We start from the raw sequence: 12,420 nt of genomic DNA, 5'->3' as shown, positions 1-12,420 counted from the left end.
ATTCCCCTCTCTGGTCAGTTATTGATCCCCCGCTATGGTCAGTTAGAGATTCCCACTATGGTCAGTTACTGATTCCCCCTATGGTCAGTCACTGATTCACCACTATGGCCATTTACTGATTTGCCCTATGGTCAGTTTGCCACTTATGGTCAGTTACAGATTCTCCTGATGGTCAGTTACTGATTCCCTATGGTCAGATATTGATTCCCCCTATGGTCATTTGCTTCTTCTCACTATGGTCAGTTACTCATTCCCCCTATGGTCAGTTACTGATTCTCCCAATGGTCAGTTTTTGATTCTTGCTATGTTTAGTTACTGATTCCCTCTGTGGTCAGTTGCTGATTCCCCCTATGGTCGGTTACTGATTCTCCCTATGGTCAGTTACTGATTCCTCCTATGGTCAGTTACTGATTCCCGCTATGGTCAGTTACTCATTCTCCCCATGGTCAGTATGGTCAGTTACTGATTCCCCCTATGGTCAGTTACTGATTCTCCACTATGGTCAGTCACTGATTCCCCCTATGGTCAGTCACTGATTCACCACTATGGCCATTTACTGATTTGCCCTATGGTCAGCCACTGTTTACCCACTATGGCCAGTTACTGATTTGCCCCTATGGTCAGTTTACCAACAATGGTCAGTTACTGATTCTCCCTCTGGTCAGTTACTGATTCCCCACTATGGTCAGTCACTGATTCCCCCTTTGGTCAGTAACTGATTCGCCATTTTGTCAATTACTGATTCCCCCTATGGTCAGTTACTGATTCCCCCATATGATCAGTTATTGATCCCCCCTCTATGGTCAGTTAGAGATTCCCGCTATGGTCAGTTACTGATTCCCCCATATGGTCAGTTACTGATTCCCCCTATGGTCAGCCACTGATTCCCCACTATGGCCAGTTCCTGATTTGCCCCTATGGTCAGTTTACCAACTATGGTCAGTTACTGATTCTCCCTATGGTCAGTTACTGATTCCCCACTATGGTCAGTCACTGATTCCCCCTATGGTCAGTTACTGATTCCCCATTTTGTCAGTTACCGATTCCACCTAAGGTCAGTTCTTATTCCACGCTATGTTCAGTTATTGATCCCCACTATGGTCAATTAGAGATTCCCACTATGGTCAGTTACTGATTCCCAATATGGTCAGTTTCTGATTCTCCCTATGGTCAGTTACTCATTCTCCCCATGGTCAGTATGGACAATTACTGACTCCCGCTTTAGTCAGTTACTGATTCTCCCTATGGTCAGTTACTCATTCTCCCCATGGTCAGTATGGTCAGTTACTGATTCCCCCTATGGGCAGTCACTGATTCCCCAATATGGCCAGTTACTGATTTGCCCCTATGGTCAGTTGACCAACTATGGTCAGTTACTGATTCCCCACTATGGTCAGTCACAGATTCTCCTGATGGTCAGTTACTGATTCCCTATGGTCAGATATTGTTTCCCCCGATGGTCAGTTACTGGTTCTCACTATGGTCAGTTACTCATCCCCCCTATGGTCAGTTACTGATTCTCCCTATGTTCAGTTATTGATTCTTGCTATGTTTAGTTACTGATTCCCTCTGTGGTCAGTTACTGATTCCCCCTATGATCAGTTACTGATTCGACCTTGTGGTCAGTCACAGATTCCCCCTTTGGTCAGTTACTGATTCCACCTTTGGTCAGTTATTGATTGCCCCTTATAGTCAGTTGCTGATTCCCCCTATGGTCAGTTACTGATTTCCCTATGGTCAGTTATTGATCCACCCCAATGGTCAGTTACTGATTCCCACTCTGTTCAGTAACATTCCCACTCTGGTCAGTTACTGATTACTCTACGGTCAGTTACTGATTCCCATTATGGTCAGTTACTGATTCCCCTATGGTCAGTTATTGATTCTCCCTATGGTCAGTTACTGATTCACCTATGGTGAGTTACTGATTTCCCTGCAGTCAGTTATTGATTCCCCCTATGGTCAATTACTGATTCCCATTATGGTCGGTTACTGATTCCCACTATGGTCAGTTACTGATTCCCAATATGGTCAGTTACTGATACTCCCTGTGGTCAGTCACTGATTCCCCCTATGGTCAGTTACTGATTCCCCGTTTTGTCAGTTACTGATTCCCCCGATGGTCAGTTACTGATTCCCCCTATGGTCAGTCACTGACTCCCCACTATGGCCAGTTACTGATTTGCCCTATGGTCAGTTTGCCACTTATGGTCAGTTTCAGATTCTCCTGATGGTCAGTTTCTGATTCCCTATGGTCAGATATTGTTTCTCCCGAAGGTCAGTTACTGGTTCTCTTTATGGTCAGTTATTAATTCCCCATATGGTCAGTTACAGATTCTCCCTATGGTCAGTTATTGATTCTTGCTATTTTCAGTTACTGATTCCCTCTGTGGTCAATTACTGATTCCCCCTATGATCAGTTACTGATTCGACCTTGTGGTCAGTCACAGATTCCCCCTATGGTCAGTTACTGATTCCACCTTTGGTCAGTTATTGATCCACCCCTATGGTCAGTTACTGATTCCCACTATGGTCAGTTACTGATGCCCGCTATGGTCAGTTACTGATTCTCCCTATGATCAGTTACTCATTCTCCCCATGGTCAGTGTGGTCAGTTACTGATTCCCCCTGTGGTCAGTTACTGATTCTCCCTATGGTCAGTTACTGATTCCTCCCCATGGTCAGTTATTAATTTCCCCTATGGTCAGTTACTGATTCCCCCTATGGTCAGTTACTGATTGCCCTATGGTCAGTTTGACACTTATCGTCAGTTACATATTCTCCCGATGGTCAGTTACTGATTCCCTATGGTCAGATATTGATTCCCCCTATGGTCAGTTACTGATTCCCACTATGGTCATTTACTGATTCCCCCTATGGTCAGTTAATGTTTCTCCCTATGGTCAGTAACTGGTTCTCCTTATGGTCAGTTACTGATTCCCCCTATGATCAGTTACTGATTCACTCTATGGTCAGTTATTGATTCCCACCTATGGTCAGTTACAGTTTCCCCCCGATGTTCAGTTACTGATTCCCCCTATGGTCATTTACTGATTCCATGCTATGGTCAGTTACTGATTCCCCCTATGGTCAGTTCGTGATTCCACTATGATCAGTCACTGATTCCCTCAATGGTCAGTCACTGATTTCCCTATGGTCAGTTACAGATTCCCCTAAGATCAGCTGCATTCCCACTATGGTCAGTTACTGATTCCCCGTTTCGTCAGTTACTGATTCCCCCGATGGTCAGTTACTGATTCCCCCTATGGTCAGTCACTGACTCCCCACTATGGCCAGTTACTGATTTGCCCTATGGTCAGTTTGCCACTTATGGTCAGTTTCAGATTCTCCTGATGGTCAGTTTCTGATTCCCTATAGTCAGATATTGTTTCTCCCGAAGGTCAGTTACTGGTTCTCTTTATGGTCAGTTATTAATTCCCCCTATGGTCAGTTACTGATTCTCCCTATGGTTAGTTATTGATTCTTGCTATGTTTAGTTACTGATTCCCTCTGTGGTCAATTACTGATTCCCCCTATGGTCAGTTACTGATTCGACCTTGTGGTCAGTCACAGATTCCCCCTATGGTCAGTTACTGATTCCACCTTTGGTCAGTTATTGATCCACCCCTATGGTCAGTTACTGATTCCCACTATGGTCAGTTACTGATGCCCGCTATGGTCAGTTGCTGATTCTCCCTATGATCAGTTACTCATTCTCCCCATGGTCAGTATGGTCCGTTACTGATTCCCCCTGTGGTCAGTTACTGATTCTCCCTATGGTCAGTTACTCGTTTTCCTTATGGTCAGTTACTGATTCCCCCTATGTTCAGTTTCTGATTCCCCCTATGGTCAGTTATTGATTTCCCCCTATGGTCAGTTACTGATTCCTCCCTATGGTCAGTTATTGATTCCCGCCTATGGTCAGTTACAGATTCCTCGTCTGGTCAGTCACTGATTCCCCACTGTGGCCAGTTACTGATTTGCTCCTATGGTCAGTTTACCAACTATGGTCAGTTACTGATTCTCCCTATGGTCAGTTACTGATTCCCCACTATGGTCAGTCACTAATTCCCCCTATTATCAGTTACTGATTCCCCATTTTGTCAGTTACTGATTCCCACTATGGTCAGTTACTGATTCCCACTATGGTCAGTTACTGATTCTCCCTGTGCTCATTTTCTGATTCCCCTATGGTCAGTTATTGATGCCACCCTAAAATCAGTTACTGATTCCCACCTATGGTCAGTTACTGATTCCCCCTATGGTCAGTTATTAATTCCCCCTATGTTCAGTTACTGATTCACCCCTATGGTCAGTTATTGATTCCCCCCTATGGTCAGTTACTGATTCCCCCTATGGTCAGTCACTGATTCCCCACTATGGCCAGTTACTGATTTGCTCCTATGGTCAGTTTACCAACTATGGTCAGTTACTGATTCTCCCTATGGTCAGTTACTGATTCCCCACTATGATCAGCCACTGATTCCCCCTATGGTCACTTACTGATTCCCCGTTTTGTCAGTTACTGATTCCCCCTATGGGCAGTTACTGATTCCCCCTGTGGTCATTTTCTGATTCTCACTATGGTCAGTTACGCATTCCCCCTATGGTCAGTTACTGATTCTCCCTATGGTCAGTTTTTGATTCTTGCCATGTTTAGTTACTGATTTCCTCTGTGGTCAGTTGCTGATTCCCCCTATAGTCGGTTACTGATTCTCCCTATGGTCAGTTACTGATTCCTCCTCTGGTCAGTTCCTGATTCAACCCTATGGTCAGTCACAGATTCCCCCTATGGTCAGTTACTGATTCCACCTTTGGTCAGTTATTGATTCCCCACTATAGTCAGCTGCTGATTCCCCCTATGGTCAGTTACTGATTCCCACTATGGTCAGTTACTGATTCACCCCTATGGTCAGTTACTGATTCCCACTATGGTCAGTTACTGATGCCCGCTATGGTCAGTTACTGATTCTCCCTATGATCAGTTACTCATTCTCCCCATGGTCAGTATGGTCAGTTACTGATTCCCCCTGTGGTCAGTTACTGATTCTCCCTATGGTCTGTTACTCGTTTTCCTTATGGTCAGTTATTGATTCCCGCCTATGGTCAGTTACAGATTCCCCGTCTGGTCAGTCACTGATTCCCCACTATGGCCAGTTACTGATTTGCTCCTATGGTCAGTTTACCAACTATGGTCAGTTACTGATTCTCCCTATGGTCAGTTACTGATTCCCCACTATGGTCAGTCACTGATTCCCCCTATGATCAGTTACTGATTCCCCATTTTGTCAGTTACTGATTCCCACTATGGTCAGTTACTGATTCCCACTATGGTCAGTTACTGATTCTCCCTGTGCTCATTTTCTGATTCCCCTATGGTCAGTTATTGATGCCACCCTAAAATCAGTTACTGATTCCCACCTATGGTCAGTTACTGATTCCCCCTATGGTCAGTTATTAATTCCCCCTATGTTCAGTTACTGATTCACCCCTATGGTCAGTTATTGATTCCCCCCTATGGTCAGTTACTGATTCCCCCTATGGTCAGTCACTGATTCCCCACTATGGCCAGTTACTGATTTGCTCCTATGGTCAGTTTACCAACTATGGTCAGTTACAGATTCCCCCTATGGTCAGTTACTGATTCCACCTTTGGTCAGTTATTGATCCACCCCTATGGTCAGTTACTGATTCCCACTATGGTCAGTTACTGATGCCCGCTATGGTCAGTTACTGATTCTCCCTATGGTCAGTATGGTCAGTTACTGATTCCCCCTGTGGTCAGTTACTGATTCTCCCTATGGTCAGTTACTCATTTTCCTTATGGTCAGTTACTGATTCCCACTATGTTCAGTAACATTCCCACTCTGGTCAGTTACTGATTACTCTACGGTCAGTTACTGATTCCCATTATGGTCAGTTACTGATTCCCCTATGGTCAGTTACTGATTCACCTATGGTGAGTTACTGATTTCCCTGCAGTCAGTTATTGATTCCCCCTATGGTCAATTACTGATTCCCCCTATGGTCAATTACTGATTCCCATTATGGTCAGTTACTGATTCCCACTATGGTCAGTTACTGATTCCCAATATGGTCAGTTACTGATACTCTCTGTGGTCAGTCACTGATTCTCCCTATGGTCAGTTACTGATTCCCCGTTTTGTCAGTTACTGATTCCCCCGATGGTCAGTTACTGATTCCCCCTATGGTCAGTCACTGACTCCCCACTATGGCCAGTTACTGATTTGCCCTATGGTCAGTTTGCCACTTATGGTCAGTTTCAGATTCTCCTGATGGTCAGTTTCTGATTCCCTATGGTCAGATATTGTTTCTCCCGAAGGTCAGTTACTGGTTCTCTTTATGGTCAGTTATTAATTCCCCATATGGTCAGTTACTGATTCTCCCTATGGTCAGTTATTGATTCTTGCTATGTTTAGTTACTGATTCCCTCTGTGGTCAATTACTGATTCCCCCTATGGTCAGTTACTGATTCGACCTTGTGGTCAGTCACAGATTCCCCCTATGGTCAGTTACTGATTCCACCTTTGGTCAGTTATTGATCCACCCCTATGGTCAGTTACTGATTCCCACTATGGTCAGTTACTGATGCCCGCTATGGTCAGTTACTGATTCTCCCTATGATCAGTTACTCATTCTCCCCATGGTCAGTATGGTCAGTTACTGATTCCCCCTGTGGTCAGTTACTGATTCTCCCTATGGTCAGTTACTGATTCCTCCCCATGGTCAGTTATTAATTTCCCCTTTGGTCAGTTACTGATTCCCCCTATGGTCAGTCACTGATTCCCCACTATGGCCAGTTACTGATTTGCTCCTATGGTCAGTTTACCAACTATGGTCAGTTACTGATTCTCCCTATGGTCAGTTACTGATTCCCCACTATGGTCAGTCACTGATTCCCCCTATGATCAGTTACTGATTCCCCATTTTGTCAGTTACTGATTCCCACTATGGTCAGTTACTGATTCCCCCTATGGTCAGTCACTGATTCCCCAATATGGCCAGTTACTGATTTGCCCCGATGGTCAGTTTACCAACTATGGTCAGTTACTGATTCCCCACTATGGTCAGTCACTGATTCCCCCTATGGTCAGTTACTGATTCCCCATTTTGTCAGTTACTGATTCCCAATATGGTCAGTTCCTGATTCTCACTATGGTCGGTTACTGATTCTCCCTATGTTCAGTTTCTGATTCCCCCTATGGTCAGTTTCTGATTCCCCCTATGGTCAATCACTGATTCCCCACTATGGCCAGTTACTGATTGCCCTATGGTCAGTTTGACACTTATCGTCAGTTACATATTCTCCCGATGGTCAGTTACTGATTCCCTGTGGTCAGATATTGATTCCCCCTATGGTCAGTTACTGATTCCCACTATGGTCATTTACTGATTACCCCTATGATCAGTTACTGATTCACTCTATGGTCAGTTATTGATTCCCACCTATGGTCAGTTACAGTTTCCCCCCGATGTTCAGTTACTGATTCCCCCTATGGTCAGTCACTGATTCCCCACTATGGCCAGTTACTGATTTGCCCCGATGGTCAGTTTACCAACTATGGTCAGTTACTGATTCTCCCCATGGTCAGTTACTGATTCCCCACTATGGTCAGTCACTGATTCCCACTATGATCAGTTACTGATTCCCCATTTTGTCAGTTACTGATTTCCACTATGGTCAGTTACTGATTCCCCTCTCTGGTCAGTTATTGATCCCCCCCTATGGTCAGTTAGAGATTCCCACTCTGGTCAGTTACTGATTCCCCCTATGGTCAGTCACTGATTCACCACTATGGCCATTTACTGATTTGCCCTATGGTCAGTTTGCCACTTATGGTCAGTTACAGATTCTCCTGATGGTCAGTTACTGATTCCCTATGGTCAGATATTGATTCCCCCTATGGTCATTTGCTTCTTCTCACTATGGTCAGTTACTCATTCCCCCTATGGTCAGTTACTGATTCTCCCTATGGTCAGTTTTTGATTCTTGCTATGTTTAGTTACTGATTCCCTCTGTGGTCAGTTGCTGATTCCCCCGATGGTCGGTTACTGATTCTCCCTATGGTCAGTTACTGATTCCTCCTATGGTCAGTTACTGATTCCCGCTATGGTCAGTTACTGATTCTCCCTATGGTCAGTTACTCATTCTCCCCATGGTCAGTATGGTCAGTTACTGATTCCCCCTATGGTCAGTTACTGATTCTCCACTATGGTCAGTCACTGATTCCCCCTATGGTCAGTCACTGATTCACCACTATGGCCATTTACTGATTTGCCCTATGGTCAGCCACTGATTCCCCCATATGATCAGTTATTGATCCCCCCTCTATGGTCGGTTAGAGATTCCCGCTATGGTCAGTTACTGATTCCCCCATATGGTCAGTTACTGATTCCCCCTATGGTCAGCCACTGATTCCCCACTATGGCCAGTTCCTGATTTGCCCCTATGGTCAGTTTACCAACTATGGTCAGTTACTGATTCTCCCTATGGTCAGTTACTGATTCCCCACTATGGTCAGTCACTGATTCCCCCTATGGTCAGTTACTGATTCCCCATTTTGTCAGTTACCGATTCCACCTAAGGTCAGTTCTTATTCCACGCTATGTTCAGTTATTGATCCCCACTATGGTCAATTAGAGATTCCCACTATGGTCAGTTACTGATTCCCAATATGGTCAGTTTCTGATTCTCCCTATGGTCAGTTACTCATTCTCCCCATGGTCAGTATGGTCAATTACTGACTCCCGCTTTAGTCAGTTACTGATTCTCCCTATGGTCAGTTACTCATTCTCCCCATGGTCAGTATGGTCAGTTACTGATTCCGCCTGTGGTCAGAAACTGATTTCCCCCGAAGATCAGTTACTGATTCCTCCCAATGGTCAGTTACTGATTCCCCTCTATGGTCAGTTACTGATTCCCCCTATGGTCAGTCACTGATTCCCCAATATGGCCAGTTACTGATTTGCCCCTATGGTCAGTTGACCAACTATGGTCAGTTACTGATTCCCCACTATGGTCAGTCACAGATTCTCCTGATGGTCAGTTACTGATTCCCTATGGTCAGATATTGTTTCCCCCGATGGTCAGTTACTGGTTCTCACTATGGTCAGTTACTCATTCCCCCTATGTACAGTTACTGATTCTCCCTATGTTCAGTTATTGATTCTTGCTATGTTTAGTTACTGATTCCCTCTGTGGTCAGTTACTGATTCCCCCTATGATCAGTTACTGATTCGACCTTGTGGTCAGTCACAGATTCCCCCTTTGGTCAGTTACTGATTCCACCTTTGGTCAGTTATTGATTGCCCCTTATAGTCAGTTGCTGATTCCCCCTATGGTCAGTTACTGATTTCCCTATGGTCAGTTATTGATCCACCCCAATGGTCAGTTACTGATTCCCACTCTGTTCAGTAACATTCCCACTCTGGTCAGTTACTGATTACTCTACGGTCAGTTACTGATTCCCATTATGGTCAGTTACTGATTCCCCTATGGTCAGTTATTGATTCTCCCTAAGGTCAGTTACTGATTCACCTATGGTGAGTTACTGATTTCCCTGCAGTCAGTTATTGATTCCCCCTATGGTCAATTACTGATTCCCATTATGGTCGGTTACTGATTCCCACTATGGTCAGTTACTGATTCCCAATATGGTCAGTTACTGATACTCCATGTGGTCAGTCACTGATTCCCCCTATGGTCAGTTACTGATTCCCCGTTTTGTCAGTTACTGATTCCCCCGATGGTCGGTTACTGATTCCCCCTATGGTCAGTCACTGACTCCCCACTATGGCCAGTTACTGATTTGCCCTATGGTCAGTTTGCCACTTATGGTCAGTTTCAGATTCTCCTGATGGTCAGTTTCTGATTCCCTATGGTCAGATATTGTTTCTCCCGAAGGTCAGTTACTGGTTCTCTTTATGGTCAGTTATTAATTCCCCATATGGTCAGTTACAGATTCTCCCTATGGTCAGTTATTGATTCTTGCTATTTTCAGTTACTGATTCCCTCTGTGGTCAATTACTGATTCCCCCTATGGTCAGTTACTGATTCGACCTTGTGGTCAGTCACAGATTCCCCCTATGGTCAGTTACTGATTCCACCTTTGGTCAGTTATTGATCCACCCCTATGGTCAGTTACTGATTCCCACTATGGTCAGTTACTGATGCCCGCTATGGTCAGTTACTGATTCTCCCTATGATCAGTTACTCATTCTCCCCATGGTCAGTATGGTCAGTTACTGATTCCCCCTGTGGTCAGTTACTGATTCTCCCTATGGTCAGTTACTGATTCCTCCCCATGGTCAGTTATTAATTTCCCCTATGGTCAGTTACTGATTCCCCCTGTGGTCAGTCACTGATTCCCCACTATGGCCAGTTACTGATTTGCTCCTATGGTCAGTTTACCAACTATGGTCAGTTACTGATTCTCCCTATGGTCAGTTACTGATTCCCCACTATGGTCAGTCACTGATTCCCCCTATGATCAGTTACTGATTCCCCATTTTGTCAGTTACTGATTCCCAATATGGTCAGTTCCTGATTCTCACTATGGTCAGTTACTGATTCTCCCTATGTTCAGTTTCTGATTCCCCCTATGGTCAGTTTCTGATTCCCCCTATGGTCAATCACTGATTCCCCACTATGGCCAGTTACTGATTGCCCTATGGTCAGTTTGACACTTATCGTCAGTTACATATTCTCCCGATGGTCAGTTACTGATTCCCTATGGTCAGATATTGATTCCCCCTATGGTCAGTTACTGATTCCCACTATGGTCATTTACTGATTCCCCCTATGGTCAGTTAATGTTTCTCCCTATGGTCAGTAACTGGTTCTCCTTATGGTCAGTTACTGATTCCCCCTATGGTCAGTTCGTGATTCCACTATTCACTGATTCCCTCAATGGTCAGTCACTGATTTCCCTATGGTCAGTTACAGATTCCCCTAAGATCAGCTGCATTCCCACTATGGTCAGTTACTGATTCCCCACTGTGGTCAGTTACTGATTCCACTATGGTCAGTTACTGATTACCCTACGGTCAGTTATTGATTCCTCCTACAGTCAGCTACTGATTCCCCTATGGTTAGTTACTGATTCCCCTAGGGTCAGGTATTGATTCCCCCGATGGTCAATTCCTGATTCCCACCATGGTCAGTTACTGATTCCCACTATGGTCAGTTACTGATTAACCCTATGGTAAGTTACTGATTCTCCCTATGGTAGTTATTCATTCTCGCTATGGTCAGTATGGTCAGTCATTGATTCCCATTATTGTCAGTTGCTGATACCCCACTATGGTCAGTTACTGATTAACCCTATGGTAAGTTACTGATTCTCCCTATGGTAGTTATTCATTCTCGCTATGGTCAGTATGGTCAGTCATTGATTCCCATTATTGTCAGTTGCTGATACCCCACTATGGTCAGCTACTGATACCCACTATGGTCAGTGATTTATTCCACTATGGTCAGTTAAGGATTCCCCTATGGTCAGTCACTGATCCCCCCAATGGTCAGTCACTGATTCCTCTATGGTCAGTTACAGATTCCCCTAAGATTAGCTACATTCCCACTATGGTCAGTTACAGATTCCCCACTATGGTCAGTTACTGATTCCCATTATGGTCAGTTACTGATTCCCCCTATGGTCAGTTACTGATTCCCCGTTTTGTCAGTTACTGATTCCCCCTATGATCAGTTACGGATTCCCCCTATGGTCAGTCGCTGATTCCCCACTATGGCCAGTTACTGATTTGCCCTATGGTCAGTTTGCCACTTATGGTCTGTCACAGATTCTCCTGATGGTCAGTTACTGATTCCCTATGGTCAGATATTGTTTCCCCCGATGGTCAGTTACTGGTTCTCACTATGGTCAGTTACTCATTCCCCCTATGGTCAGTTACTGATTCTCCCTATGTTCAGTTATTGATTCTTGCTATGTTTAGTTACTGATTCCCTCTGTGGTCAGTTACTGATTCCCCCTATGGTCAGTTACTGATTCGGTCTTGTGGTCAGTCACAGATTCCCCCTTTGGTCAGTTACTGATTCCACCTTTGGTCAGTTATTGATTGCCCCCTATAGTCAGTTGCTGATTCCCCCTATGGTCAGTTACTGATTTCTCTATGGTCAGTTATTGATCCACCCCAATGGTCAGTTACTGATTCCCACTATGTTCAGTAACATTCCCACTCTGGTCAGTTACTGATTACTCTACGGTCAGTTACTGATTCCCATTATGGTCAGTTACTGATTCCCCTATGGTCAGTTATTGATTCTCCCTATGGTCAGTTACTGATTCACCTATGGTGAGTTACTGATTTCCCTGCAGTCAGTTATTGATTCCCCCTATGGTCAATTACTGATTCCCCCGATGGTCAGTTACTGATTCCCCC

This window comes from Pristiophorus japonicus, chromosome 6 (assembly GCF_044704955.1).
Source record: "Pristiophorus japonicus isolate sPriJap1 chromosome 6, sPriJap1.hap1, whole genome shotgun sequence".
Classification (NCBI taxonomy): Eukaryota; Metazoa; Chordata; class Chondrichthyes; family Pristiophoridae; genus Pristiophorus; species Pristiophorus japonicus.
The sequence above is the reverse complement of the archived record's forward strand: the minus strand, read 5'-3'. Positions refer to the sequence as shown.